The 6,011-nt window shown below is 33.7% G+C and overlaps 1 long non-coding RNA gene across 1 annotated transcript; it reads right to left on the bottom strand.

Annotated features, from left to right (window-relative positions):
• Positions 1–3,015: 3,015 nt before the first annotated feature.
• On the bottom strand, positions 3,016–4,505 carry LOC113298560. Its single transcript, XR_003334246.1, has 2 exons — positions 3,843–4,505; positions 3,016–3,608 (listed from the first exon to the last, which is right to left on the bottom strand). It is a non-coding gene; the product is annotated as an uncharacterized LOC113298560 (long non-coding RNA).
• Positions 4,506–6,011: the final 1,506 nt, after the last annotated feature.

Raw genomic sequence — 6,011 nt, forward strand, 5'->3', positions numbered from 1 at the left:
CCAATATGAGATTATGAGAGGAATTCACAAATCAAACTCAACTAGCAGTCTTGTGATAAAGAAGTTTTTGAGGGAAGGAAAAAGGAACGTAGGGTTACGGAACCTTTATGCACTAACAAGTTCTCGTACGCACAACTCACAACCCTAAAGAAGACAGAATTGTCGATATTAACCCTCTTTTATTATTCAAACAGAGTAAACCCTTTTCAATATCAATTAGAAATGAAAAGATGGAAGAATTCCAAAAAAAAAACGAAGACAAGACTAGAAGGAATGACCAAAAAGAACTTTTCTCTTTTCCTAAAGACTGAAGTGTGTAAACCCTTGTCTCTTTTGAACCAGGCACATGAGACAAGATACACAGCCAACACATTTAAATTGTGATGGGGTGAACAATAATCTGTCCATCGTAACTTTCTTGAATGGAATTCTTAGAACCCTGTTTCACATACTGTTTAGACCGAGTTATTTTCTCTAGTGTTCTATGTTAGAGCACTGCTCGGTCGACCTCGCAAGCGTTGTTAGCTCAAGCTTGTTTGTCAAGTTTAGTTGCCAAAACTATAAGTCTTGATTTCTAATCTACTTATTGCTAAGTCTCGGACTAGGATAGAAAGTGTAGTTGAGATTTAGACTCCACGACGTTCATCATGCAAATACGAAGAACTACTCAAGGAACTGGTGGAACTTCATTGAAAAAAAGGTATGTGGAGACTTGAACTTATCTATCACTCTTAAGTTTATCTACTCTATCTCATATATTGAGAAAAAAGTCGTATTGCTATATAGAATTCGATTATACGCATTTGCTATTTCGAGACGAAATTATCTCGCTTATCAATTTCTCGAAATATGTGTTGGTAAGCTTTCTCTTTGTCCAAGTTCATATTTACTCGTGACGAAAGTCATGTTGATTATTTCAATAATTTGAAAATCGCTCTGATGAAAATTAGTTTGTAAATAACAACTATATAACATCCTCTAAGAATGTTTCAATGATTGAAATGAGAGTTTAGAACATGTAACCATCTTTGGATATAATCATAGTGTGTTTTTCACATTTGTGTAAAAGTCCAAAACCGGGAACCCAAAGTATGCGTACCCATACATGTACTGGCGAAAAGTTCACGTCCGTGAATTTATGCTGGAGTTTGGAAGTGAAAACAAACTCAATCCGGTTACTTAAGTACACGTACATGTTCGCATACTTAGGTAGGTTACTTTCTAAAATCGGTTTGTTCATGCACTAAAACATTTATATAATAAGGAATGCAATCTTTGCAAACCATGGCTATAATGTTCATGAATCGATTCGAGTGAATCAAAACGATTTTTCTTCGATTGTGTCTTGTATACTTGTATGAGATCTAAGCAATTGAAAAACTCTCTAACTAGTTCATTTAGGTCATTTGAACTAATTGCGGTGAAGATGAATAAGGTTGATATGAAAGTGCTCATATGGCTAACTATTGTTGAACCAACTAAGTGTACACGTTTAGGTACGGTTACTCAAACCTAAATGAAGTTACATTTCATTTGTGTATAACAAGCTAAGTTCGATCTGACGGTTGAAAGAATATTGAATGCTTTGTTACCAAGATAACTGTAGCGCCCCCAAAGATAGAAGCTAACTAATCCAAGAGATTAACTAAATAAAGAGGCACTAAGAATCTAAACCATATACTTAAGCATTCAATTAAGAAATATTCTACAAAATTTAACCCAAAAACTAGCCTCACTCTGAAATATACATATATACAAGAACTCCCCTCAAATAATACATATACAATAGTCACTTGGTTTACAAATAGAATATACAACATAATAAACATAACCAAAGTTAACCAACTAACGAAATCAACCTTTGAAGCTTTCGATGCGCAACTCTGATCTGTCTCTGAAACTGAAAGTGGGAAAGAGTGAGCACATCATCCTTAAAAGGGTGCCCGGTCGGAATAACATTTAAAATTCAAGTAATCAGGGGAAAGATTTGGAAAACAATAATGTTTTCCCAAACATTAAAAAGTGACCAAGTCATTGAAATAAACAAACATATATATGGACAAACTCCTTCTTCAAACAATGTATAATATGGTGTCAACCAGTTACACACCTAGATAATAATATTGTGGTGTATCGCACTAGCCATAGCATAAAAGCAGAAAGTAAGTAGGTATAAATGCGAAGGAACTTATCCTATATACCACAAGTGGAAATTCTTATTTCCCATAACAACTCATATGACAAACAAATATTACAAGTCCTTTCCAAACCATGGAAAGATTAACAGAATCAACAGAATTATTATAATGCAATTAAAATAACAGACAATGCATGAGTTTGTTAAGCATAAACTTTTGTAAAAGAAGCAACAATGGTTACAAAAGAGTTAAATGTATTCCCACCTCTTTTAATGACAAGCCACGCCTACCACGAGATCCACGATCCACTGGTTCATCCTTTGAATCGATCGTTGTTAATAAAGACTAATTGTTAATCACACAAGAGGTCTAAGAATTTAGCCAAAATGGCTCACACAAGAATCATATAAGTTTATCTAATGGTTTTACACCTTTTATTATCTATCTTTAGCATATCTAAGGTTTATTAATTCAATTAGATTGTTTCTATAGTTCATTGGCTAAGTCTTACGAATATCTACAACTTTGTAGAAGAAACCAAAGACTAATTCGGACCCGAAAAGTCCAATTCATCAATATAAAGTAACTAGTCATAAGCCCAAGTCCACTTAACAAGTCCATTAATCCAAACGGTCAGCGTTTGGTCAGAAGGTGTCAACTAACAGTCAATGTCTAAGTCCAGGTCAAAGGTCAAGTCTAGTCTGGTCAAACTACTCAATTCTAGATCAACTTGAGTCAAATCGGGTCAAGGGTCCAACTCAGGTCAGGTCAGGGAAAATTGGTGAGTCGACTCAGTCCACAAGACTTAATTCAGGTTATATAAATCAAGGCCCTTGCAAAGGCCAAACACTCTGCTTCATAACTGACTGCTACTAACACAACTACTGGCTGGACACAAGCCAAAGTACAATTCATTTATTAACAACAGCTTTATAATACAATTACAATTACAAATTCAGCTTACCTTCAGGTAGCAGAAGCAAGCCTCCACCGAGACCATCAATAACCCTACATCTACCCTAACCCTTAATTCCGTACACCACTACCACTTGCAGATCAACCCAAACTGCACTCACATTCTGTTAATACACTCATTTCAATCCAGACATAACCTTCAGCAGAATTATTATTCTCATTCAATTCAAACATACTTCATATCATTTATAACCTCAACTGAGACCATACCCAGTCCCAATAGAATCCAATTCCATCTTCTATCAAAATTCCTCAAGACAACAGCACCATCAGCAGCTGCAATACAAAACCTTCACATCACAGACGTATACAAACTTCATTACTTATCAAATGACTTTGATCCATTCAATAATTCCACATTAACATTCATTTCCTCCTCTTCTCTGTAATTCACATCTATCCAATACTATGAGTAATTCTTGTTTCATCTAAACATAAACCCATGCCTTGTAATTCAAACACCCAAAACTCCAACAATTGCAACTCCAGCTATCCCTGCACCAGTGAATACAACACTAGCAGTTATATTTCTATGTAAAAATACCAGCAACACATTCATGATCTTTACTTCAGATCACTAAATCTACTTCCCTGCCACGCATCTCAATTACTCATTCAAAAACAACCCCAACTCTTGTATCACCTTAATTCTTAATCCAACTAACAAACTTATAAACTCAGAAATGAAAATCAAATAACATTACTAAGTTATCTAAGAAGAACAGTTACCTCCAATATTTCCACTCCTGCAAATTGAAATCAGATTCCTCCTTCCCTTAACCCAATTGAGCAATCATCTCAAAACTATCCACAACCCAGCAACCTTCATCACCATCTTCAATTCTCAAAAACCCTAATTCATACTCGTCTCTGAAATTGAATCCTCAAACTAGTATCACCATCTTCTTCTTCATGTTATACTCTTAAAACCAATCCTCAATTATTCAATTTCATACTCAATCACCAACTCCAGAGAAAACCCTAACCTTGAATTCTTTATCAAATCAACTTCAGAACTTCAATTAAACAACAAAACATCCTTGATCTTCCTTCTCTTGTTTCAATCCCAACTTCAATTTTACACAACTCCAACCAACTCCAGAAACTATAATTTCTTCGATTCACCCTCAGATTAGCTTCACTTCATCAATTCGATAAGAACCCCTCAATTATTACTTAATTCCATCCTCAGCTTCTCCTAAATCTTCAACCAATTCCAAATCGCAGAAACCCTAACTTCTGATTCTCATCAATGCATCATTTCTTCTTCATTCAAAGCTAAACCAACTTCAACATCATGACCAACAATCAAACCCTAATGTTTCCCCTAAATTTCCTTTCGATTTCACGGCCTCAGAATCGCTAGAGGCGATGAACAGAAGAAGAAGAAGAGAAAAGAAGAAAGAAGAAGAAGAAAGAAAATGAGAACGAGTTAATCATCTCGCTTGAGATAAGGCCGTCCAAATTGATAAAGGCACCCATCCAAAAGATATGGGCAGCCAGGCGGTTTATCTCTAAAATGACAATTTTACCCTTCGTACTAATCCAGTAATATCTTTTTCGTCTAGTATCCGAATAACACGTTCGAGTAGCCCATTTCACATAACTTTTCGAGATATATCCAGCAGTATTAGTTTTGTATCTAAATCGTTGTTAGATTAATTTCTATTCATTAACGTTCGTGTTAAACTAATCGAGTTATTATCGGCTAAAACGTCTTTTGATTGGTCTAATAGGGTTGACGAGCTTGAGGGTCTTTAAAATCTCCTCACCTTATTCATTTTCGTCCTCGAAAATCAAACCATACATCTAATCTTCAAAAAAAAACTTCCCACCTTATAGAGAACTACTATCTCTCAACTAAGCGCAAACAACAAAAAACAAGGCACAAACCTTTATGGCTTTCTACTACTAAAATTTGTGGCTCTAGGTTCAATAGATTAGTTTCTATTTCGATAAGTTACTGGTTCTAATTACGAGAGAAGATACTCTATAATAAAACTCTAAGTAAAATTTGGGATCTATCAGTTCATTAATAGAAGCAAGTCTCCCTTCAATGCCTAGTGATACAAGAATGTAGTTTCTAGGTTCGCGACGCCTGACAATGCCTACCTACGTAACAAGTATCACCCAAACACATCAGAATTACCATCCTCACTATTCCCCAGTGCTGGATTAACTAAGTATTAATTTATTAAGATTAATTAGTCTCTAAACTTTTATTTTAACTGGTGTAAGTCTGATACATTTATTTCATAAAATATATAAATAGTTTACATCATTTTAAGTACTTTAGTCTTCAAATTTATTTTCTTTTATTTTTATTTTTATTATTATTTATTTGTTTTATTTCACGTCAATTTATAATATCTGATATTTTAACTTTGGTGTGATACCATATATATAAAATTTTCAAATATTATCTATTATAAATTTGCTACCAGCTTAATTAGTCAAATACTATCATCAATTGTGTTATCATTCTCATTTTTCTTAAGTTGATAGTCCAGTTGATGCACTGAGCCTTAATCTTCTAAATATAATTTTATATTCACGTAAGATTGATATAATAGATTTTATTTATTCATATTGAACCTGTATACTATATCTTGTTAAATATTGGCGTTGGTAACTTAATATGATTTAAATTTTGAGTTTGCATAAAATTTTAATATGTCTTAATAGTCTTTAGATTTTGATATTAATAATAAGTTTCTTATTCATAGGCGAATTTATTCTCCTTTAAGTCTAATTTTGTACTAAGCATTCAACTATTATAAATATCGCTTCATATGTATAATTTAGTGACTCATTTATTGGGCTAAAGATAATTTGGGTAAAAGATCGTTAACAAGTTTAGTATTTATTTTATGCATTATATGACCTCATGTTCTTTAA

Source organism: Papaver somniferum, chromosome 7 (assembly GCF_003573695.1).
Source record: "Papaver somniferum cultivar HN1 chromosome 7, ASM357369v1, whole genome shotgun sequence".
NCBI lineage: Eukaryota > Viridiplantae > Streptophyta > Magnoliopsida > Ranunculales > Papaveraceae > Papaver > Papaver somniferum.